Source organism: Harpia harpyja, chromosome Z, assembly GCF_026419915.1.
Source record: "Harpia harpyja isolate bHarHar1 chromosome Z, bHarHar1 primary haplotype, whole genome shotgun sequence".
Taxonomy (NCBI): Eukaryota; Metazoa; Chordata; class Aves; order Accipitriformes; family Accipitridae; genus Harpia; species Harpia harpyja.
The window spans coordinates 31,922,848-31,949,008 of NC_068969.1; the positions used below are offsets into that span (position 1 = coordinate 31,922,848).

The following is a 26,161-nucleotide window of genomic DNA, read 5'->3' on the forward strand; positions in this document are numbered from 1 at the left end:
CTGGACCTTAAGTATAAAGCAGTCTTGCAAAACTGTCATGGAAATTTACCATCCAAGGCACAATGATTGCTCACCACCCTTGCCACAGTGATGATTACGAGGGTACACAATCTAGAAGGGAAAATGGTGAGAAAGCATGACCCAATTGGTGTATTCTTTTAATGAAATAAATGCATACTAAAGAAGATTTAAATAGTTATGGTATAATTGATATAACCAATATAAATAAGGTTGATGAAGCTTTTGGCTTCTGTAAAAACAAAGAAGGTCCAAGTCTGTGGAAAGCATATGCCTTTTACATTTAATACGTTGAATGTAGACAGTTGATGCTTTCCAAATACAGACTGCCAAGTGCACAAAGAGCAAAGTTTAGTCAAAGTTCATTCTAAGGTCATACACTCAGCGCATTCATCAATCTGGACAACCTCTCAGTAACCTCCACATACTTCCAGACAAGATCTGGGATTCTTTGTGTCCTGATTAGAGCATGCAACGGTTAATTTGTTTTAAATAGGAAATTAAACAGTCATGTAAAGTGTTATATGAGGGTCATAAAATGGTTCTTGAGGTGCATTGATGAGGACTGTTTGGGATTTCTACTCCACATCTTGCTACAGCAAAGAGAAAGAGGAGTGGAATGATTGGAGAAAATGATTGCAAACTCCTCATGGTGAAAAGTAATGAAGAAAGAGTCTTGACTGAGTCCTAAAATGGCAGATTTTTAAATGGTTTAAGTTTTAGAGACACTCTCTCTCTGTCCCACTGTCAGGAGGCCGCGTAGAACTTGTGTGCTTCTTGCACTGCAGAAAGCGTGCTGCCTGTTGGAGGCTGGCAGGAGCACTGCAGGATTAGGATTCTGGTAGAAAATAGCTAAAGAAAGAAAAAGAAAGAAGAGTTGTAAAAAAGCCACTGAACGTGTCCTCCACACTAGCATTGGAAACAGGGTGATAGCTCAGGTGATAAAGTGACACCACTTGGGTTTTCGGTGATTTTTTTGAAGCTGTAGGTTCCAGAAGCATTGGTGTTCAGACTCTGGAAAACAGTCAGAGTTGGCTGAGTAGGGAGGGTGAGAAGGACAGGAGAGGCAGGAGGCTAATGGAGAACACAGGCAGCCTGATGGCATGATTGACATGGGACTTAAATCCAGGTGAGGCAGAGGAGCGGACCTTCATCGTGGAGCCTAAAATAAAGACAACTGTTACTGAAGAGGATGGCCTCTCATGAGTAGAGTTACCATTTTTCTGCTTCTGTTCATGACCCCAGTTTTGTCTATCACCATCAAGACTAATAATGTTTTAATAATAATTTTCTAGCTCTTTCCTTTCTTGGTCAGTGAAGCTATTGGGGTGATTGCAGACAAGTGCTTCCTGAGGAGGTGGCCTACTGATACATCTCTTATCATTCAAAAAAAAACCAAACAAAAAAAGAGATTTAATGGGTTAAATAAAATCTTAGAAGGAAAAGAATAGATTCAAGTCCAGGCTGTTTCATTTCAGCAGGATGAGATTTACAACTGTTGAAATATTAACCTTGAAAATCATGATTTATCAATGATAATGGAAACACTGGCAAGACCCCTTGGTGTACTCACTAATGTTATAAAATCCTGATATATGCAAACCTGATGAGATAAAAGAAAACTAGTAAAGGAAAAATAAACCACTATTGTGGAAGAAAAACAGTTTTAATCTGTTTTAATATCAAATAACACCAAAGGTCTGAGTGCCATACCTTGAAAAAGGACAGTGTAATAGAAGCAGTGGTAAGCTGAAACAAAAACAAGTCAAATGCTGATAACAGGTGACAAGCAAGCCTCTGAAGATGTGATGATGTGATTCAGGGAAGCACCAAAAAGTTTGCAAGTTTATTCTTTGAACCTCTCTTACCTAGATATTGAGTTTTCTTGGGAGATTTCACTGCAGTTAGATTCCTGTGAAAATAAGTTTTTCTGGTTTCAGTATTCTGCTTCTTGTAAATGATTGAAAACATGAAGCAGAGAAGCAAAAGTAGAAACAAAACCATTTAAGCAACGAAAAACTCCCACCACCATAGTTTGCCTTTTTATACTGAGCAATTACAATTTTTTTTTACTGTATCCAAATCAGTTTTTGCAGCACCATGAAAGTAAGGAGAAGTTTTTTACTACTCACCCATATGGTGTTTTGATGTCATCCATACAGTCAGTTCTAATATTTTTTGGGTAAAACATAGCAACTTTTGAAGATTACTGGTAACACTACATCAAAAGTTGCCAGGGATGAACAACATAGTGTGACCAGAAGAGGATATCTTTATGACAGTAAATGGCAGGTTTGCTTAGTCTGGAAAGAAAACTGTGATATTTCTGATTTCTGTGAGCTACAGATTGCTAGCAGGTTACTGTACACATGACACTGTATAAGGTATGGATGGAACTTTTAATGTGATTTCAGTTGCAGTGTCATTAAGGAAAATTTCCAGAGGACTCTTTCCACAGGAGCTCAGACAACAGTGCTGGAAGGGATCTCGTGTGGCCTCCTCCTATTCATCCCACTGTCCTGTGATTTTCAATGTACCACTTAGTGATAGGGCAGGTGGAAAGTTCATAATCACATTATGCATTAATAAACAACAAGCTGGTTTATCATGAAAATAAAAATAAGGGACTAAACTGTTGCAATCTTTTACATTTCTAGGCTGTAACAACCCCATACTCTTTTCTTCTCTTTTATTACTTAATGGGCATTAAACATGGGTAAATTTTAAACATCTTAAGGAAATCTCAAATCATAAAGCAATTAGAATTATTTTTAAAAATAAAAATGCTGACATCTGTGCATGACGATTTGTAGGTCTCATGCTGTTCTTTATACCCATGCATTGCTGCACACATCACAAATGAAGGAATTGTTGAGAATTTTGATCATCAAGTGCAGCATTATCCAGAAGGTGCCTTGCAGAGAACGTGTGTGCTGAGAGGTGGTTACGATAACAATTTTTCTGCTTCAAAGATCCTTGTCATCGAACTGAGGGGTGCTAGCTTCCTCATATGACCGAAGTGACTGCTCACATAATCAGATGAATAAATGTCAAGTAGTCAGAAAAAACAAGTTGCAGATCACCCACATACATACTGACAAATTCTTCAAAACTACTTAGTGAGTGTCGTGATTTAACCCCAGCCAGCAACTAAGCACCACGCAGCTGCTCACTCACCTCCCCACCCACCCAGTGGGATGGGGGAGAAAATCGGGAAAAGAAATAAAACTCGTGGGTTGAGATAAGAACGGTTTAATAGAACAGAAAAGAAGAAACTAATAATGATAACACTCATAAAATGACAACCGCAATAATGAAAGGATTGGAATGTACAAATGATGCGCAGTGCAATTGCTCACCACCTGCCGATCGACACCCAGTTAGTCCCCGAGCGGCGATCCCCCATCCCCACTCCCCCCAGTTTATACACTAGATGTGATGTCACATGGTATGGAATACCCTGTTGTCCAGTTTGGGTCAGGTGCCCTGGCCGTGTCCCATCCCAACTTCTTGTGCCCCTCCAGCTTTCTCACTGGCTGGGCTTGAGGAGCTGAAAAATCCTTGACTTTGGTCTAAACACTACTTAGCAACAAGTGAAGACATCAGTGCTGTCAACATTCTTTGCATACTGAACTCAAAACATAGCACTGTACCAGCTACTAGGAAGACAATTAACTCTATCCCAGCTGAAACCAGGACAGTGAGTACTTATGAAAAATTCTCTGGTTTATGAAAATCTAGATAATTCTTGGGTTTATGAAAGCCTAGATTGGTTCCTAGTGTGATTCAAGTGATTCAAAACCACAAAAGACAGAATTGCAATTTTTGTACACAGAAATTGCAATTTGCCTCATGTTCTTGGACTCAGTGATCATAAAGGTCCTTTCCAACCTAAATGATTCTATGATTCTGTGACCAGCAGGTCAAGGGAGGTGATTCTCTCCCTCTGGCGAGACCCCACCTACAGTACTGCATCCAGCTCTGGGGCCCCCAGCGTAAGAAAGACATGGACCTGCTGGAGCTGGTCCAGAGGAGGCCACAAAAATGATCAGAGGGATGGAACACCTCTCCTGTGAGGAAAGACTGAGAGAGTTGGGGTTGTTCAGCCTGGAGAAGAGAAGGCTCCGGGGAGACCTTGTTGCAGCCTTTCAATTCTTAAAGGGGGTTTATAAGAAAGATGGGGAGGAACTCTTTAGTAGGGCCTGTAGTGATAGGACAAGGGGTAATGGTTTTAAATTAGAAGAGGGTAGATTTAGATGAGATGTAAGGAAGAAGTTCTTCCCTGTGAGGGTGGTGAGGCACTGGAACAGGTTGCCCAGAGAGGTTGTGGATGCCCCATCCCTGGAATTGTTCAAGGTCAGGTTGGATGGGGCTTTGAGCAACCTGGTCTAGTGGAAGGTGTCCCTGCCCATGGCAGGGGGGTTGGAACTAGATGATATTTAAGTTCTCTTCCAACCCAAACCATTCTATGATTCTATGATCTGTAATTCCTCTTCAGAGTCTGTCCGAGCTGGTATCAGGGTCTTGTAGCTGAGAGGAAGGAGACAGGACCAGGATGGGTAATGAATTGCATCTACCCTTTCAAGCAGTGAATCAGCGCAGAAGAGGGAAAGTCTGTGGCACACACTGGGAGGGTACAATTGGGAAGCAAGGAGAGGATTACGGTTGGACTTAATGATCTTAAGGGTTTTTTCCAACCTAAAGGATTCTATGATTCTGTGATCAAGACTGAGCCAGAAATTAAACAAACACAGAAGCTGACCACAGCTGACCAGCCAAGACGGTCTTCAGTTGATATTAGCATCTCGGCTGAAAAGCACCTCAGCATCTCACTGCTCTGAGCACAGCAAGAGCACCAGGGTGATGGAGGAGGTGTACATTGTCAAAGGGTCTATCGAAAGTCCTACACTGGAGGTAAAGCTTGCATCTGCCAGGCAAGAAGCATGAGTACTGTTGGGGACGACCTGCCCAAGCATGGCATGCTTCTTACCTTGTAGTAGCTGTGGCACAACAGAAAATTACTGAGGGGTTGTCTCTGTGCAGAGGTAGCCCAAATCAGTGTGCTCAGTTGCTGGGGCCATGAATTTTATTCTATTGAAAGAGCTCAGCTGGCTGGAAAAAACACACAAAAGGTAACACCACATTCTTTTATACTATTGATATTAACGTGAACTATGTAACCCAAAGAAATGGTTCTTATGTATTAAATAAATATTACAGCATTTTATTGCTTACTGTTAACTTGCTCTGCAGTGATATATAGGTAGTTTGAGTCTGTAAGTGGAAATAAAAGCATCTGCAGGGTATTCTCAAGGTCATAATTTCACTGAGGATTTTGCTGACGTCATAAACTGTAAGAGTTGTGTTGAGCTGTTTAGTCATAGGAACCCCAAGATGAAAATTATAGCCTTGTAATGCACAGCAGGCAAGACTTTATACATTAACAGCCTTAAGTGGGCCATCTGTGATGATTATATCTTCTCTGAAGACTCAGGGTTCCAGTAAAATGGCTTTCATACCTACAAAATGAGTGGTTTTTTCCCCATATATTTTTGCCATTTTCTCTTTGAAGGAGATGTCACTTCTTACTCAACCAACAAGAAGGCGTTAAGTGTTACCCAGTCTAAATTTGATCATAAAAGAGGAGAAAGAAAGTTTGAATTAGCGTAGCTTTTAAGCTGGCTTGGATAAAATTTCAAAGTGCTGTCACTCCAGTCACATTATCCTCTGCTGGCATCAGTGTTGTAAGACATATCAGAAAGTAATCATACAAATCTGACAAAGATAAACTAATGCTGAGCTTACACTGAACATACAGAAAGGTCATCAAGCACTCACATACTGTTCATATCATATTTATCTTTTGGATCTTCAACTTAGACTGGCAAATGTGGGCTACTGTAAATCTTGCAGTTCACAAAAAACCATTCTAGCAAAACCTTATGAGAGCAAGAGCAGCTTCCTGCCTGGACCAAAGCTTTCTTGTTTTTATTAATTTTTACAGTTCTGTGTTGATTTGTACAGGTCATCCTGAAGACTGAAATCTTTAATGAACAATTTGAGAAATAAAATGCAAAAAGAAAAGTAGTTTTAGAGAACACAACTGATGTCTTTGTTCTCCTTTTCCTTGATAACAGGATAAGTTATTGTGTATGCCTGCATTTACTCTGTGTAACAGAAAGTTAAACAGAAATAGAACTAGCAAATGAACATGCTTCATTTATGTTACTTAAACGATATGCACGAAAAATATTGAGAGACCTATCAGGTAGCGCATTGGCATGTGCTATGTTTTACATACAAATTTGATATGCAAGTTAATAATTTATTTATTGCATATTCTAAGTATTATCTTTGTTGGAGAGACAATGCCTGCGCAGCTCTGGGGCAAGAAATGAGTGTTAGAAATTGCTTGGCATGCAGCAGTATGCTATAGTAGTATCAAACACCTGTGCCACCTGGCATGTTCTGCTTCTGACAAGGAGAATTAGCGATAACCAACCATGGTCTCAAGATAGCAGTTCATACCAGAACTTCTAACTTTCTGTTTTGATGAAGAGTGGAATGCATTCATATCTGCAATTACTTGTTTATGTATATACACACAAACATATTTTTAAAATTATATATATAAATATACATATAAATATATATATAATTAGATGTGTTTGTTTTACTTCAGATGTATAAGCTTACTTATGTATGCAAGTCTTTGAATTTAGAGGAATTCTGAATCGATCTTGTTCATCATCAATTGCTTAAAGTTCTCTTTGTTTATACCTGTTCCTTTTTTTAGGTATGCTATGGCATATTATCTAATAGGTCTCCAAGACAGAGGATATTAAATAGGAGAACTGTAAGAGGGAAAAACATTTTTAAAGAAGGTTAGACAATCAAATCACTTAAGAGAAGTGCTATCACACATTGCTCAATGTTTTTTTCTGATGCAGTATCTACTTCCAGTTGAAAATTAATTGTATTTTCTACAGTGGAAATAGGATTTTGTTTTTGAACTTTCCTGGTTAAAACAATATAGGCATTTCAGAAAAATGCATTAATTTGCAGAAAATTATAGACAAGATGGGAAAGGCCAATACTGGCCACAAAACGCTAACTCATTTGCCAATCATTTCAAACAACGGGTGAGTGGTTTCCATCAGCGCTTGCAGTATGTAATTTACTGAATATTTCAGACTATCCTTTGGCATCTTAATTTCTCCAGCAGTTCTCCCATGTCAAAGGCAACTGACTACTAGCCCAGTTATTTATATTTCCAGAGTGAATTAACAAAAGCAGCTTTCATGGTTTTCTTTGGTGTTTCATACCACAGATATGCCTGGTTGGAAAAGTAGGTTTATATTGAGTCGCCATTGAAAATAACTTTAAGATGATTTATGGAAAAGGATTTCACATAATGACTGCATTTGGTAAAGCTGAAAACTGCTTTGTTGGTTTTGTAAGTTTGTGATGTTCCCAAGGCCTGGGGATGAACTCTTTGGCTTCAGCCCCTCTTCTTGTGACATCCAATCCATTACATAAAAAATGTCCTAAAACATATTTCCTGCATTGTTGCTGTCTTTCTCTAAGGAACAGTGTGTTACAGAAGACAAACCTGCAGGGAAGTTGAGAGCGGAGAGTTATTATGTGTACTCTGATGTTTTTTCTTTTTAACAACCTCCAGTAAAGTCCAAGGCTGGATCCTGTGAAGTGCAGAGCACCTGGTGATACTGCTGACTACGCTCGCAGCTGCTGTCTTCAGCGCGCACTGACGGCACTTGGAAACTTCCATCAAGCCTACAGAGCTTTTCAGGATTTTCCCCTGCATAAGTGCGTTCCTAAATGCCAACGGTTTAGGAGAACAAATACAAGACAATAAAGCGACCATCTCACAGCTCTGCTGGAAGGATCTCAAAGGAGAAGTGGTTGTTATCAGCCTAGACAAAACCATGAGTCACAACTTTATTATGAAGCAAGAAATGCTTACTTTAATTGGCAGGAAAAAAATAGCTAAGCCCAACATCAATTAATGAAGGGAATGAATGCCTGGGAAAGGGCAACACAGGATTGTTTGACAAGTGACAAATGTTGGAGATTAGATGGAGAAATTAACACCCAAAAAATACCCAGAAGCTAGCATGAGTGACCTGCTCTGTATTTGTCTCTGAGCATTCTTTTATAAGAGTCCACAAAAATGCAGAAAAGCTTCTTTCTCTGAGTTACCTTGCACCTGCCCTCATGGCCTGTCACTTTCAGCTACTTAATGGACAGAATTAGCCCTTACATAGTCAAAGGAAAGAATAGCGAAATAGTAAAAGCGATTATATAAAAGCAGCTCGATGCTTCCTTTGGAATCTATAGGAAATGAAAACAGCTCCCCATTGTTGAGAATGAAAGACTATTGTTCTGGAAGAGCAAGAGCCATTAAGCTAATTACACATTTGCATTGATTTGGTGAAAACTGAATGAAGTTAAATTAACACAAGCCAGATGTAAACCAATTTAAATGTGTTCACTTAGGGGTTTTCACCAGTTTAATTGATTTTAAACCAATTTTGTGCATAAACAAGGCCATATATCTTTTTTCTTCTCCTTTACAGACTGAAAATTAGATGATCATTTCAACTTGGATTTTGATAGCTCTACATTAAAAACATAGCTGTATTGCTATGTAAGCACAAGTCTCCTAATAATTAATACACTGTATATCCTTCCAGAAAGAGATCTCAAATTCAGATTTTTCTTTGTAACCAAATCCCATACACAATGAATTGGATTCAAACCTGGGTCTAAGCCACCTTGGCTGGCAGGATCAGAATCATGGCATCGTGGTTGTTGGAGGATGAAATTGTTCTCTGAGTCCACACTTGTACATTGATGTGGAGGTAGGTAATATCATGCAAGCTCCAGAATGATGCTCAGGAAAATGTTAATACAGAGCCCGGCTGTGGACAGAATGGGTTACTCCAATGCAGGAAGAAGACAGCATCCCCCTGTGCCTCTTACCCTGTCCTTCTTCCATGTCACTTCTTGCTCCTTCCTCAAAAACTCCTTCTGTCAGATGGGCGTAGCAGTAATTTACTGTCATGCTCATTCCATGTGGCTTATTAGAAAAAAAAGAAGAGGAAAAAAACTTAAGATTCTTAGGATATACAGAAATTAATAATGTTATTTAAAATTTCATATTAATATAGTGGGACAAGTGTAAAATGATGGTACATTTCTTTCTGATTAAAATTCTGCAATGGCATTGGCCTAAAATGTGTGTTTAATGTCAGGTCTTGCCTGGGTAGCTACTACTATACTGTCCCTCTAGGTCCTTTATTGTCCACATTTTTTAATAGTCAAGCCCATTTCTTCAAGTTTCCAAACTGCCAGGGGTGTGAGCTGGACAGGTATCTCCTACACTTAGTACTGTGGCAGATTTGGTATCTGTAGATACAAGAGGGGTTGGGAAACCATTCCTCTGCTGTAGGTGATAGCATCACTGGCTGCATGGACGTTTTTCTCTATTTTCCATCAATATGTATGGGATCTCAAAATGTCATGAAGTCTTCAGGCATTTCTGAAGGAAAGAGGCTGTGTATGTCTTAAACTCTCTCAATATCTCCAGCTCTGCATCTCACCCTCAACTGACTTTCTGCTGGTGGGAGTTTTGGCAAGGGAACAAGGTATGGTCTGTGGTTTGTATCTGTGGTCCTTAAAATCAGTGAATTGGAGAAGTTGCCGGTGGAGAGGAGGAATCCACAAAACTCCTAAAATACGTCCTAAAAGCTGCTTTCTCTGCTGAAAAGTGAGGCATGAGGATGCTAATGTCAAAGTGACGGGCCAGTGAGTACCCCACCACTGCTGCATAGCACAGAAATTCAGGAAGGGCCATTTTTGAGATGTTAAGAAAGTACCTATACACACACAGGCAAACGCTTGCATGTATACATATGAAATAGAAGGAATACAGGTGTGTATAAAAAAATGGAGCAATGCTGCAGACTTACTCTATAGTAATGTACAAATATACATGTAGGAGAAATAGAGCGTCTGCAGGAACAAATACTTGTCTTCTGGAGAAAAATGATTAACTTTTTATATTAGATCAGTTTAGACAAGCCAGGACTAAAGTTTCCTATATCTAAGGAAGGTTCAGTGTGTTGCCTTTAAAGCAAAGATGCATCTATAACATGCTAAACCCATTGAAATTTATCTTTATTCTTCATAGTTTGTTTAAAACCAGTAACTCTTTATTTGTTTGTCATAAGAAAATAGATATAATTTACAGTATTTAATTATACCTTATGTTATATTTTAGTTTATCATTAACATTAAAAAATACTTAGTATGGCATAATTAATAATAATGAGGCAGACAATGCATTAATCCAATTAAAAATAAAGCACTTGATGTATTTACTTGTTCAAAAATGTAGACATTAAATTGGGTATTTTTTCAATTAAAAAGTTATCAACTGTGATTTGATGAGTCATTTTCTACCCCACTGCAAATATTTTCATGATGAAATATTTCATGTCTGGTAAGTCAAGATGCACTATTTTCTCCTCATCAGAACGGTGTGCAGGCCGAAGTCACTGTCATACTCCCAGAGCGGTAACGCAACTTGTAAATCTAAATCATCAGTTCCCATAGTTCCGTTTTGTTGGCTCTTTTTCATTGCAAATAGCTGCAGGAGTTCTTCACCTGAAAAAGATTAATTCCTGTCAGTGAATCATGCTCTCTTATTTCATTTCAGGGCTTTCTGGGAGTCTCTGGGATGCATACATTCATGGATCCTGACACCTGCACCAAAATGGTTGAGGATGCTGAACCTTTGATGCAGGCAGCTCTCCTCCAAGGTACTCACTAGTCACAAAAATGAAATCTAAAAAATTGTAAGAGAAAATTCTCCATGTCAGAATTTTGCTAGTTCTCTGATAAGCAGAGATCCCTCCTGGGTGGAAAAGTCTTGATTTTAGGTATTAAACAAAAGGTGGTAAACCTCCCAAAACTCAGAAACTTTCTTCTTGTAAAGCAAGGAGTAATAAAAAGGCAAAGCTTGCAGAGATTTGGAAATATTTTTTACAGCCTAAAAACGGGTGTTAGAGAAAATCCATGTATTTCAGTCTGGTTTCCTCTCCAGTCACTGAAGTTTCAATGTCACAAACATGCTCCTTACATTTCTAATAGAATACAATAAAATGGAGTCAGAAAGTAATTTCTTAGTGATAAGATCAACCTGCAATTCAAGTTATGTAGGAGATGGTCAAACCCCTTTTCCCCATTCTGAAAAATCATGGCACTTCCTATTATAGTGTGGATATGAGGGATTTAATGGGTGTATAGAGAGACTTTTTCCCTGTCTCTGTATTGAATTTGCCTATTACACTGAAAACCCATTGGGTCAGAGACTGCCTGCTACTGTGCATTTGTACAGTGTTTAATATAATAAGGACTGAATCCTCGGCTGCTGAAAAGACAGAGACATAATACATATCATTGATAATGGTAATTTCAAGCTGTGATAAAAATTATCCCTCCCAACAATTTCTCTGCTTGAAAATGATGCTGAAAGCAAGTAGGAACATGCGGCCCTCAAAATTTGGCCTTCTGTTTTCTTTACTCAGGCTGTGCTCAGTCATTTTAAAATATTGCCTGTGTTTGTCTTAACTTTGGCTTACTGTGTCAAGCTTAGAGAAAATTCCACCGTAATCAATGTGTGTTTCTTTTTTACTTGTTCACCTCTATTTTCTTCTTATTGTCATTATTTCACAGTGCTTTGAGCACTGCCTCAGAGACCTCACAGACAACAAGGTAAATAACACTGGAAGGGAGAGAGAAAGATGCAGTTGGAATATGTTCAAAATTTCTGTGTAGCATCTTTCCCTTGGGGCATATAAAAAGTCTAATCCACTTTTAGTGGTGGTAAAAATTTCGGAAGTGTGTTCTATACCTGTATTATCATTTCAACTGCAAACACAGAATTGGAATTGTCCTTTAATGTTTATTCAGCTATAAAGTTGTAAGGAGCCGTATTGATGGTGATTCACAACTAATTATGCTGTATCATCTTTTCCCAGCCCACATTTATGTAAACTTTCAAACATGCTCCTGGAGGTATGCAACTGTGTTAGCATGTGTTTGTACTTAAGTGCATTTACAGTGTCTAAAGCGTATTTAGAGTTGCGTAGTCTTGCAAACACACACCAATTCTGTAATACTCAAACAAACTTGTTTTAACCCATTTTATTCCCAGAAATCAAACCTAAATTAGTAACCCATTTAGATGATATCTCTGATTGTCTGTTTCCCTGGTGTAATGACTAGACCAAGGCAATAACAATACTTCTTTATGCTATTCAAAGTGCGTATTAGGATTCAGGGGGAAGTTAGATTCAAAACACAGTCCCAGAGCTGAATACAGAGATAATGCATCATTCTATAGCAACTTTCTCCCGCCATCCCCAGAGCATTCACTGCACAAGCAATACCATTTTTCATCAGGAAATAAGGTTGTTTCTTAAACCTAACACACAACAATGCTTCTGAGATGTGATTTTAAAGCAGCTGTGGCTTTCCACTTTATACCCGTAATGCCTCAACATGTTGGAAAAATAACCAGTGAAGTTCAAGTTTAAAACAAAGCAAAGCAAACCAAACCAAACCAAACCCCTGCCCCATCTGTCAAATTGTGCGTATGACATCATCAGATATTCTGCACTTGTTTGCAGCCATTCAGACCAACCTGCCCCACAGTCTAAGCTTTGTGCTCCAGCTCTCTTTACAGGGTTAGCGGGCTGGAAAATTACCACATGCTGTCACAGTTAGCTCAGCCAGGTCTTGTTATCATTGTTTCCAAGGAATCCATTCATTCCATTATTTTACATATTGGGCAGACGTCCTGCCACTGAGGCTTGGGCTGCACTAACTTGAAGGGCCAAATGTTAATGGGTCCCTATTGTGGGCAGAATAGCAGCGCAATACGTGGGAAAAAATACCCAGACAGCTCACTGACACTGGTTTAGGACCTCTAGACTTAGGGGGTAGCCTGTGAAGAGCTTTTATGTAAACAAGACTTGAATAAACAAAGACTATCTTCTCCGTCAATATTCATAACCTATAAATTTTTCCTTCTCTTCCGCCTCCTTCACCCCCCAGAGCAGCATAACTCTTCAGATACAAAGAGGCAAGAAAGTGGTATGGATGGTCAATGCCTTTTGCAGAGCGAATCTGTGGGATGTGTGCAAGAAACCATACAACCAATCCTGATTTATAAGGGATATTATTGAGCTCCTGGGTGGAACAAAGCAGTTTCATTTCAAGCTTGCTCTACTGTCTGTGTGGCTGATAATGGAGCATGTGATTGTGGAAATTTAAAGCTTGTGATTTGTGTATGCCATGGCTGATGCGTCAAAACGAAGGTGGAGCTTGTCTGTCTGTCTGTCCTGGGCATGGAATTTCAAGTAAATGGATTGCACTGGTGACAAATTTTATTTTCCTCTTAGGAAACTGAAAAGCCAGGCAACACTCAGGAAATACATAGTAAATTTTGAGTATTTAGAAAAAAACCCTATCAGGATAAAGTAAAAATGTGCTCAAGTTATGTTGTTGCCCCCTGACGCTAATGGTGTCTTTGGTTTATTTGTTAGGCCAAATGTTATTCTCAGTTGTTTCCCATGCATGTCCTTGATGTCGGTGAGTTCACTAGAACTTGGTTCTGATCTGAAGGAGCTCTTACTTTGAGATAGCTCCACTGGCTTCATTTCTTTCATCAGTTTTACCTCACCACGAGTGAGAGGAGGGTCAGGCTGATGGGGATGCAAACTGTCAGGGTGTCTCCAAACAGGAGGCATCCCTGTCATCGCCAGCGATGACTTCTCAGGGGCCTCACTCTTATTAGAAAGAGATGTTCAGATTCCTTAATTTGAACAGAGTGAAGTTAATAAGAATAAAAACGTCTCACGTGAACAAGTTGCTAAATCCTTCATTCCAACAGTGAGCCACTTTAAAAACTTCTTAAAAATTAATCCAAAGAGAGAGAGAATCTCCAAATGCCTGGGGCTTATTTGCAGATCTGAATAGACTCTCCTGCTTCTTGTACCAGGCTGGCACTCAGGAGGGGAAGGGGCTGGACTTGGCATCTGCTGCCCACAGCCTTTATTTCAGATACCGCGTTATTTTCCTCCCATTATTTTCTTTGCCGTTAGACTACGACGGTCTTGATGACACGACCTGGCTGCTCTCACCGTGACAGCATGTGGTAATTAGCTGAGTCCACTGGCATTTTGAAAATCTAAACACAAGTCTCAGATTTTTAAACTGGCCTGTAATTAGCACAGCTGTTATTTCAGTTAATTTGTTGTATTGATACTGTAAAGCTCTCCAAAGAGCTCCACAAAAGTTAGTGGCACAATGTATCTTGTTTTCTGCAAACATTTTGAGAATATTAGGTCACGGTACTGAATGCATGAGAAGAATTCATAGGCTCTCTCTAAAGCCCATCTGAAATATATTCTAGGTAGTAATAAGATGTGTTAAAATACTGGCACTATCCAAAAGCCAGGTTAGCCACTTCATGTCTTTATGAAATATATTCAATTTCAACTAAGATTATTTCTGTGTCTGGCAGCTAATTTTAAATAGTTCCCTTCTTCAGATGACATTAAGAGCCAATTGACATAAATTTATTTTTCCATAAAAGTAATGTGTGTCAAGGCTAGATTTTCTAAGCCAAGCTGTCCAAGCAATCATCATAATAATTTTGTAAACTGTAGATGATTTCATCTTGGAATAAAAAGATTTTTTCAGGGTATGAAATGTTACATTAAGATAGACATTAGAACTTAGTGTTGCCTGTTTGAATATAATATTTTCAAAAAATCTTCCAGGGTTTTAAAATAAATGTAAAAAAGAGAGAGAGAAGGAGAAAGACTGAGAGAATAAAATGAATAAACAAGACTTTAAAAAAATCAATTATTTCAAGCATTCTGAAATGTGATTATTTTGCCCTTAATTTTTCAAGATTTTTGTGTGCATGCATGCTTTTGCTGATGTACTTAGGGGAGATGGGGTCTAGAATAAGTGAAACAGGAATGAATTAATAGGAATGGGCACTGCTTTATGGGGTCTTTTAAAACTGCATTACCAAACACACAAATTTCATTATTCAATGCAGCAGTTTCTTACCTAGCTGTGCATGGCAAAAGTGTTTTTGAACGGGGGAAGAAAAGTGCAAAAAGAAAGAAGTTTTAAAGTACAAAGGCAGATAAATGCCTAAGCTACATTAACCTTTAGGGACATTAGGGCACTTAGTGAGCATTTTTTGCACACTATTTCACCCTAGGTAACCTAATGTTCAGCCCTTAATGACAAAATAAAGGTCACTTGCCAGAGAGTCAAAACATGTCCCAGCTGTAAAGGATATTTTTGTCACTTAATTCAATACTACTGGCAGTCCTTTGGGACATTCCTCCTTTCCTTGTTTAGGATAATGATCTTCCAGTTTCAAAGAACTGGAGTAAATCTGCTCACCCTGAGTCCTGTGCTGTTTCTAGAGCCACCAGAAGCTCAGGTGACAAGGGAAGTTGTAGCCCCCATCTTACACCACAAAGCTGTCACTTGGTTTGTAAGGACTCAGCTCCCATCCTCTGGTCTCCAGCAGCCTGAATGTGACAGAAAACACTACTGGAAATTTTCACATATGGCTTTTTCTTATTCAGGAGAGCTTCCTCACAGGATGAAAATTAAAGCCTGGGAACACTGCAAGGATTTAACCTGTCCTGAAGATCAAAAACCCCTTCTCTTTCTCCGATTGCACTTGCCTTTGGAGAGGTCATTTTCATCAACTGGATCAGGAGCTTTTTCCTTCAGGAAGCATCTGAAGATGTCCCTGCTAGCTGTGGGAAATTGCAGCTGCTGGGGCACTGGGCTGGTGGAAACAGGGACTTTCAGAGATGTAGACCAAGTAAAATCTTCTTTGTAACACAAAACTTACATTATCTGAAATGTTCGGGATAAGGTTTTGGAAAAGAAGAAAATGAAAGGCTTAAACCTTCTGATTAGTGGCCCAGATGGTCACCTCAAAGCTCATGAGAAAGAACTTACCTGTAGGCAACCAAGAAACTTCTGACTGTAAAGTATAAGCATAGACAAGTAACTTTCATTACTTGCCTCCAGCATAGACAGCTACCATTTATCTGAAATTTTGGGCAACCCTTGTCCATACTCTGCGGCAGTAATTAGACAGACTATTGCCCAAAAAGTTAAAAAAAAAAAAGAAAATGTAAGTTATATCTTTATTTTTGACAGTCATCTTTTCCTAATAAAACTGCAGATAAATAAAGAACTGATTCAGTGTCCTGAAATGAAGAAAATAAAACAACTGCAGAACAGCTGCCACTGAATTTGGTGGGATTTTGATCAAGGATTAACATCGGCATTCATGAAATTCACAAGAAAGGGCACTCAAGGCATTCAGCAACCTCTGCATTCTTGTCCCTTTATCACCTCCCAACCCATTGCAAAAAAGGAGTAAGAATAATTCAGCAAAGTATGTGAAAACAGTATAGACTTTATCTACATGACCCATGTTAACATGTTAGCAACTGTCTATGGTATTAGCCATTTTCTATCATGTTACATTAATGTCATAGAATTTTAGCATTTGATTGCGCTAATAATGCCTTGCAATCATTCAACCAATTTTCATATCAGATTAGTGAAAATAAAGGCTAATACACTCAGATGCCAGCATGTAAACTGCTAATAGAACGTGACAAATTTTTTCATATTTTCTTGTATGTTAATGTTTGCCTTTTCCATTTCAACATTTTCCTCCAATTTTTCATTACTAGACTTGGAGAATTAGTGCATTACCTCTCACTTTTTAAATGAAGTGAGTAAACGAGGAAGAATCATGGGAGCAGTCAATTTTTTTTATCAACCTTTATCAAATAAACAGCTGTGATGAGAAAAAATGATGGTTATTGGGGAGGACTGTATGAGAAAACAAAATCAGAAATGATGTAACAAAACTACGGAAACTCATTTAAGATGTAGATCAAGAAAAATTCCAGAGGAGATGTTTTTCTAGGGATACAGTAATTGTCTCAAAGTAGTGAAAGCCCCTTTACATTATACAATCAACGTCAGACTGAAAAAAAATAGCACTACAAGGTGCTGCCTAGGGAATAATCCTGTGCTAGGCAGTGAGAGGACCTGGTTGTTTCTGTCTTCACTCTCTTAGATGCTATGATTCAAGACCAGCTCAGAAGATGAAAGACTAATCGTATTTAATGGATTGCTGAGTTCTTCTCTGATTGCTACATGGGTTTTTGCTTTCAGAAATTAAATAATTTAAGAAGAGAAGAAAAAGACTGTTGTATAGCTTCTGGACTTTTTTCTTCCTCTAATCATTTTCATATAAAAAGAGTCAAACAAAGCTCTTTCGGAGTCTGCACCACAGAAAAGAATCACTGATAACGCAAGTGGTGGAAAGGCAATGATGCAGCATGCCTACATTGGTGAAAGCAGTTCAGGTGAAGATTTAGTCTTTATTAAGGTTTTTTTTTTTTAAATATTCTGTTGTAGTTTGTCCTTCCTTGTATTTTTAATAAGCTTCATAATACCTTTTAAGAAGTTTTTGAAAAAATTTCAGGGTGTCAGGAAAATCTGGAGACGATTGGTGTGAAAAGAGACTATAGGTGCTTAATTGCCTGGGAAACTCCATAGTCCCATTTCATAATCCTCTCAGGACACTTTCTGACCAAGTAGGCACATTTTCTGGAGCTAACAAAGGTTCTGACATAACAGTGAAAGTATTCTGGCAATATTTGGAATAGGGAGAAGGAAAGGAGGGAATGATTAGAAAAATCCAGGCTTGTTACACTATGATACACACTGATATGTAAAAGGTCATATTTCAGGTTTTGCCTTGGGCTTGTGCCATCTCTGTGTCTCTTGCCTGTGAAAAGGGCAGACTGAAAGCAGCCATTCTTGAATTTATTACTGCAATGAGCAATTCATTTAGACTGAAAGGGTACTAATTGCAGCAAGCCTTGAAACCCATAATTCTTGTTTTTTTTAATGAACAAAGTCAATCATTTCTACTCTACCATCTATTTATCCTCAGACTTCCTTCCTTGTGATCCCAGCAGATGTCATTGAGATCTCAGCAACATTTCTGGCATTTTCTGGTCTGTGTCCTCATCCCTCTGGGCAGCCTAGCTATGTTTTCTTCCTTGATCTCATTCAGGGAAATGAACAATTCAATTAGTTTTGTAACATCCTGGACTGCTAGGTGTCTTCTGCATTTTTTTCATACATGCCATAAACTTGCTATCATTGCTTTTGGCCCTTTTCCATGGGAGATCTTGAGATCCTTGGTGTTTCCTGCTATACCTGTTCAGCTGAACAACATTGGCTTCACAAGGTGCTTGCCCACCTGCAGTGCGTCTGAGCCATGAGCTGCAGAAACAGCAAGGCTTCCTCCTCACTGGATGTCGTTAGCAGCATCTAGGTGTTTGCTTCAGGCTGGAGCGCTTACAGGAAACTTCTGAAACAAATTAGGAATAGGTTAAAGTAGATTACCTGAGAAGAAAATGCTGCTGGCAAAATAGCCACTCCTGCTGCACACCATACTGTTCATGAAGGTAAGTGTTCTCCAGCAAATTGGGCTCCCCATGCTGCAAAGTGCACAAAATAGAGCCTTTACCAGCCCGCTGCAGGAGCTGACCCTTATACTGCCGGCTTTGTCACACAAAAGCTTTCCATCCACACCAACAGGACAACAGGCACAGGGTGATATTCTAGCAATTAGCCTGGTTTCATGTCATGTTGGAGATTATAAAAATGTTGGAGATGATAATGTTTGGAATAAGTGTCCCTGTTGGCGTGGCTATATTTATAGCACACTGCAACCATGCCTGTTCTGTTTGACATTAGGAGTTAACATCACCACACTTCATTTTTAACATCCATTAAATGGACATAATAGCACAGTAATGCCCACAGAGTTGTGTTGCAAGGATTAACTAATTATTGTGCACTTGCAAAGTGCTTTGAGATCACAAAATGAAATCTACCATTAAAGTGCAAAGTATTATCCTCATGCAGCAGTTAGAGAGCACAGTCTCAGAAAGGCTATGAATCTGTTATGAGTATGATCCAAGATGGGTCTGTCAGCTGAAGGAAGAACATGAATGTTTCAACTTTTATTTAAATATTAAACCACAGGTCTTCAAAACCCGTACTCACTGATGTCCTAAGTGAATACTAGGCATGTGCAAGGCATGTGAATCCAGAGTTGGTAACTAAGGATATCCATTTTTCCTAGTATGCTGGAAACTTGGATGGCATCTGGGGAGAATCCAGTTCTCAGTTTTTCACCTCTGTCCCTCTCCAGAAGAATGACAAATCCCCTCCTACCAAATAAAATAATTCTTAGATGTTCTGAAAACAATGTTAGCCTCTTACAATTGCATTGCATTGTTTGTAGCCACCTGGTGTGAACTACTTCTTGTTTCCCTGAGGACCTGCTGAAGTCAGGGCACTCCTATTTCTACCATGCAACACCATGCATCAGACTATAAATGATTTTTAGTGCTGGTCCATGTGTCAGATTTCTGTAGGTGTTTTGATGCATGTGGACATGCCCCGGTAGGACAGAGGTTCTTCAGTCACTTTGGCCTTTGGTGCTCCAAAAATTAGAAAAAAGGGATTGCACCAGAGATCTTGGCAGAACCCTTCCTGAATTTCCTAGTAGCCATGAAAGAAACAGGCAGGAGATGGTATTCCCCACTTCTGCCAAAATCTTAGTGCTAGGTTTGCACCTGACATCTCTGTGCTAGACTGCAGTGCCAGTAATGCAGGCTGCTGTGGCTGTGGAAGTACGAAGAAGAGCAATGAAGGGCTTGAGCAAATTGAAAACAGATTTATAATTTCTGATATTGACCTCTCATACTGCTACACTCACATATCATATGAATTGTCAGCAAGATGGTAGCTGATAACACAAAAGGCTCAGAAGTGCAAGATTTAAATTAGAAAAGTATTTTCAACTACAATTCACAGCTTCTCCACAATGACAAATGCTTCATTCCATGTGAACCCTGAGAACACTGCAGTGGCCGTAGAACATACGATTTCTTTTGTAACTGTTTAAAATCCTGGCTTATGTATTATGGAGCAATAAATAAAATTTAATTTTAATGGGGCTGCCAGACCAAAATGTCAGTTGGTATTAAAGCGACTGTGAAATGAAAGTGTCAATGGAGCTATATTGAGTTATCTGGCAGGATCTGGACCCTTATCTGATTACTAATTGCAGGCAGGTTCAAAGTGCCACAACTAGTTAAATTTGCTTGATACTTTACACATAAGGACTTTATTTTCTATTTGCTTCTTGCCTTCAGGGCCAACTCTGAGACTGCTGGACTTCTCCCCCGGTGCTGTGTGTGCCCTTCAGAACCTCTTTTGGGTCTTGTATCTTCTTATTCCTATAGACTGGTGTCACAACCTCCTTTTCTGGTGGGCAATTACCAACAGAGTTATGGGTGTAACCATGTTAAATAGTTTCCTGGGGCCCAGCAGAGATGCATATGAGTCATTTTGGCTTAATGCATCTCTGAGACATCCTTGTTCATGGGCAAAAGTAGTACGATGTCATGTGGTGCTTTGCATCTTCTTGTTGATCCCAAACTCACCATTTCCTATCCGTGCTTATAAGCATGTCTAGATTCTCATCAGGTTTGTCAGAATACAATGATTTTGCAAACTGCTGGGACAAAGGGACATCATGGGCTGTCTGAACCCACAGAGGAGACATCAGCTGCCAACATGTAGTTTAGCAGTTCCGCAGTCTGGTTCTGGATGTTGATTACTTCTTCACTCCAGTCCAGTCAAAACGTTGATAACAAACATGCATCTCTTCAATACACTTTTTCTTATAGACTGAAAAGCTTTTTATCCATTGTAGTCATATAAGTTATCTTTTTCAAATGAACTATTAAACACATTTGGAAATGTACTTACTTCCAGTCATAAATTTACTATAAAAAAAAAAATCCCCCAGGTATATATTCTAATGTTGGTTTTTATCCAGACTAGCCCATTCAAATATCATTAGTCACGCCCACAGAATCACACAGGTTGGTGAAACAAAGTGATTTATAAAATAATGTTTGTTGTGTTCTATTTCTCTGCTCTCTATTTCTTAGTCTTTCTGGCACACAGCATGTTACCAAGCATTTCTTTGCAGCCATGAGACCCAGAAGTCTATTTTTTAAAGAAAGCTGAGATTCTCATGCAATTTCCTGACACAGGTAGTTGTTATTTTAAGCAAAATACTATATACTGTGAAAAGTATGATGAAATTGCAAGAACTGGTACACTGGAAACAAAATCAGCAAGGAATTACAGTTTCATAGAATTTTTCTGTATATTTAAGTTATGTATTGTTAGTGTCACCTTTTGGGTTCTGCTTTTAAAACTGTTATGTCAGTTCATGGATAAAATACAATTGCACACAACACTAAAATAGCACCTTTTAGATATTCGCTATGGGATTAATATTCTATTTGGAAAGTAAGAAATGCATTTTGTTACTACTGTCCTTGGAAATATTCCTAAGGACCAGACATATGTCAGAGGAGTAGGCACATTTCAAAGGAAGAACCCTCCATTACATGATAGGACTAATAATTTTTTATCAATTAGAATTCCTTAGGGAAAGGATCCAGCCATCTTCATTAATAATATTAGTAGCAGTTGGAATCACACCATCTGTCTAAAGATAGGGTTAATACTTTTGAGGAGAAATGTCAACAGTTTCAAGAACAATTTTGAGAGGAAGGAAAGGGAGAAAAAGCAAAGATGCCTCTTGGTACCAGCTGTAATTTCTCCATCATCAACAGATTCACACCTCTGCTTCTTAAACTGTTTTTGAGTGAAACTTTGTTTTCCACTGCTTTTGTTTTGTGTATATTATATTATATTATATTACATTACATTATATGTTATCTTACGTTACATTACGTTACGTTACGTTACGTTACTTTGCTATTCCATCAATGTGATTAGTTGTAAGCTGGACTTATTTTAACTAAAAGAAATCAGTACTTCCCTATGTTTTGATGTAAATGGATAGCTTAGCTTTACTGTCTGTCAAGTACTGAGAAATGGTGCTTGGAACTGTACCCTATGCTTCTGAAGCATAGAAAGTGTTATGATTTCAGATATACCTTCTGCCTCAAGTTGTCACAAAACTATCACTGAATATTTGCCAGCATGTCACCCAAAGGGAGTGTGAGAATAATGAGTACATCTTGTTTATTGAATAAGACTGCAAAAAGTTAAACGGATATTTTGTATTTCTAGGCTGCTACTTGATGAAGCTATGGCTTCTCTGGCACTATGTCTCAGATATAAATGTAATTATTGTCTAGGTTTCAGAGATGTGGATGGGACAACTTGCTTGTGCTGTTTGAAGAATGGATCTTACGAAGCTTTTTTAATCCTAGTAAATAGATAGACATCTCAAAGACTTATACGTATCTTTCTTTTTTTTTGTCTACTCTAGTCTGAAACTGGGACTTGCCCATTCCCCTTATCAGTAAGTTTGAGAACTCATGAGTTCTTCATGTCTGTGTTTTACTGGGGTGATCATGTACTGCCCACTGAATCCTGTCTACGTGGAGTAGCTATTGAATAAACTCAACAGATAAACTATAGCTTTTACTGCTGATTTCATTATTATTTTGTAATTCATTCAAAATTCCTCAGAAAATTATCAGTAAGTCAATTTTTTTACCCACTTCCTACTCTCAGCTAGAAGGGCCCCCTAATTTTAGTTCCCCAGCTAACATCCTTAGACATAGTCACTTCTTGTGTCTTCCATATTTATCTTGAGAAGCTTTGGGGGGGGGGGGGGGTTCGTATATGCTGAAATTCAAGTGGCACATTTTTTCATGTAGAAAATTTTTCTGTGGTGGAAAGGGGAAAATTAGAACCATGATTTGAGCTCCAGAGTAAACCAGACAGTAGACATTAGAGCATTAGAAGAGATTTTGAAAGAAAGAATAAATGAAAAAGTATTAGGAGGTATTAGTAAATGGAAGGTGAAGTGAAATGGCAGCGTGGTTTCCCTAAAAGTAATCTTTTGCCAAACTAACAGGGTATCTTCAGAAGTTTTAGTTAAACTTATACTTGTGAGAAAGCTAATCTATAGATAGATATAGATTAGAGATAGAGGTAGAGGTAGAGGTAGATATGGACAGATAAAATCTGTCTGACTTCAGTAAAACTCCTGATACATGGCTATAATGGAAATTCTCAGTTAAGCTGGCAAAATGAGGATTAGTTGGCAAAGTGTGGCATGAACATGGAGATGAAAGTATAGGTGGCCAATGTTTGTGCTGAAAGGAGAAGCATCAGACAGGAGGGCAATGAGAGTTGACTTCCTTATGGCACTAGTATTCAGCCCAGTCTTCATCAATAGTGACTTCATCATTAGTCACCTTGACAACTTGGCAGAAGAGGTAGTACTGTACTAATGGAAATTTGCAAATGCTCAAAATTAGGAGCAACACAGGAAGCTCGGAGTACAACAAGGGGAGTGATGAATCTTGATAATTGGAATAAGAAGAACTAGATACAATTTAAGGTAGAGAGTGCAGAGCATTTAATTTAGGGACTAATAACATAATATATTTTTTTAACTATTAATTTTTTTCCCTAAAAAATCTGAAGATGTTGTTCATTGGATGACTTGAAGCCATCAGTGTTGATATAGCCATTGGAAAAGCACAGGTGAAGTATTTCTACAAGGGACAACCCATCTGCAACACTTTGTAAGGCTCTGGTTGCTCCTATGTGGGAAGAATGAAATCAAACCAGAAGAGATCCCAGAGGCTGAGATGGAAGATAAGAGAGCAAGCAGGCTGTCCTGGAGGAAGGGAAGAAAACAGCTTTGCTTATTTAACTGAACAAAGCAACAGCCAAAAGGCCATATTATTGCCTCTGTTTATGTGACAGAGGCAAACACCAGGGAAGGAAAAAAGCTATTTATGGAAAAAGATAGGACTAGTGCAGAAATAAATGGTTAAAAATTGCTATGTATGAACTGAAAATCACCTGAAGATTGTGAAACATCTGGGGAATGAACTTCTAGAACTGTAAGAGTTATCAGGGAAGAGACATTTATTAAAATAATCACATGACGTGATAGCATTTCATGGTAGAGCAAGGGACTTGCAGGGAAACAGACTGACTTACTGGCAGGAGATCTCTGTCGGTCATCCAGTCTACACTCATTTTCCCCTACTTATGTCCTTGTCTTCCCTTCCCCCAACTTTTACAGCTTTTGTGATTTGGTGATTTACAATTTCCCATGGCCCAGAAAGAGAATGCAGCTTTCATGCAGACTGAATTACCCTAGGAAACATCAGCATGTCCACCTCAGCTGTTATCTCTGATTTTCCTTTCAGAAAATTTATCTTCAAAAACAGTGGTAACAATGAAGAAAGAAATCAGGGGGTTGCTGAATCTGTGTTGATTAGTATTAATAAATGATACAATTCCATGAATTATTTGTCCTTTATGGGCATTTATTGAACTTAAAATTTCTTTTTTACAGCTCTGCTTAGAGGTGAACAGTTTGAATTGCCAAAGTTTGCATTAATATTATTTTTTTTACCTTTGAAACAGTCCACTGTGCTTATAACAACACCATCCAGAAGAAAGCTTCTCAATTTGGGTGCAAACTGCTCTGGCAAGTCGTGCCAACTCCTACTCTGCATCAGACAGAAAATATCAGAGATGATTTAAAACCATCTTTGCACTTTTGTACGTTGGACCCTCTTACTCAAAAACTGATTGTATCTCTCCATAAAAGAATATCAGCATTTTTCTGATTTTTTTTTTATTAAGAAAACTGTGACTAAGAGCTCAGTTGGCCAATGCTGGTACAGTGCTCTCTCTGTCTCAGCACCTTTTGGTTCTTGAGCATATTCTTCAGACTGTCTTTCCCATTTTGCATCTCCAGGGTAGTTGATTTACCTTTTTCTCGGAAGCTTATTTCTTTTCCTGGATCTGGTTCTGCGCTGACTTGCTTCATTTTTCAGTGGTACAAACCCATTGATGTCAATTAAGTTGTGTTGGGGGAAGAGACTGGGAAGTATGTCAGGGCATTTTAATCCCTGATGGATACTTCTTTAAGGGCAGATATGAGGCCTCAGATAAATTCAGGGGTCATGTAAATAAACCACTTCAAGGAATAAACAGGGAAGAGTGATGGTGTACAAAGGGGAAAATGTACCCTGATATCCACAAGATGTCCTGTCTGGGCGAGTTGAACTGACATTTCTTTCATTTCCATGGTCTTCTTGTGAAACCCAAAATTTAATTTTTTTTAAAAAAGAAGCAGTTCCAAAAAAGAAACATGTATGAAAATTTAAAAACAAAATTATTTTAGGTCTGCAAGAAAATCAAAACTTGAACATTTCCTTCACTTTTTTTCATGTTGACCAGCTGTGTTTTGATTTCTTGGTTTTGAATATTCCTGTACCCATTAGAAAGATCATCTGGGGGATTTTAGTCATCAGTAAAGCCTACCTGGACTATTTATACAAAAATGTTCTATTGGAAAATGTTGATTTTCAGAGATGAAGGTCTGCAAATGTACCTGTTTTGATGAAATTTTTGACCCTCATGCAATTGTTCCTACAGAAAACAGCCTAGATTTAGTCTTCCAGGGCAACCCTGGTGCGCAGTTAAGAAATACTGGACTTTATCAGTGTCTACAGCTCTTTGTTATATTGTCATTTTGGATCCTTGAGTCTTATTAAGGCAGAAGTTTTGTTAGATACGTGATTTTTTTTTATGGAGGATCTTAAATTTCTGCCTTACAGTCAAGGACTCCTGTAGCACTTGTCTCTGTTTTGTGAAACTGATTAAGGAAAACTGTTGTAAGGAATTTTAGGGGACCAGCTAGAGTTAGGCAATGCTATAGTCCTCAGGCACGAGGTCAAACTGCAGGCAGTGCTGCCCTAGAGCTGTGGATCCAATAAGCCCTTGCAGCCATCTAGTTGTGAGACAAGCGTCTCGAAGATCAGGGAAAATACTGGTTTAGAAACATTGCCCAGTGGAATTTGTGAAAAGAAGC

The 26,161-nt window shown here is 38.6% G+C and overlaps 1 long non-coding RNA gene across 2 annotated transcripts; it reads right to left on the minus strand.

The window, feature by feature from the left end:
• Positions 1-352: 352 nt before the first annotated feature.
• LOC128137329 (uncharacterized) lies at positions 353-5,092 on the minus strand. Of its 2 annotated transcripts, XR_008233667.1 has the most exons (4): positions 5,009-5,092; positions 1,887-1,930; positions 975-1,180; positions 353-870 (listed from the first exon to the last, which is right to left on the minus strand). It is a non-coding gene; the product is annotated as an uncharacterized LOC128137329 (long non-coding RNA). The 2 variants fall into 2 exon arrangements; XR_008233666.1 differs by lacking the exon at positions 5,009-5,092 and having other exon boundaries at positions 1,887-3,058.
• Between the last annotated feature and the right edge of the window lie 21,069 nt (positions 5,093-26,161).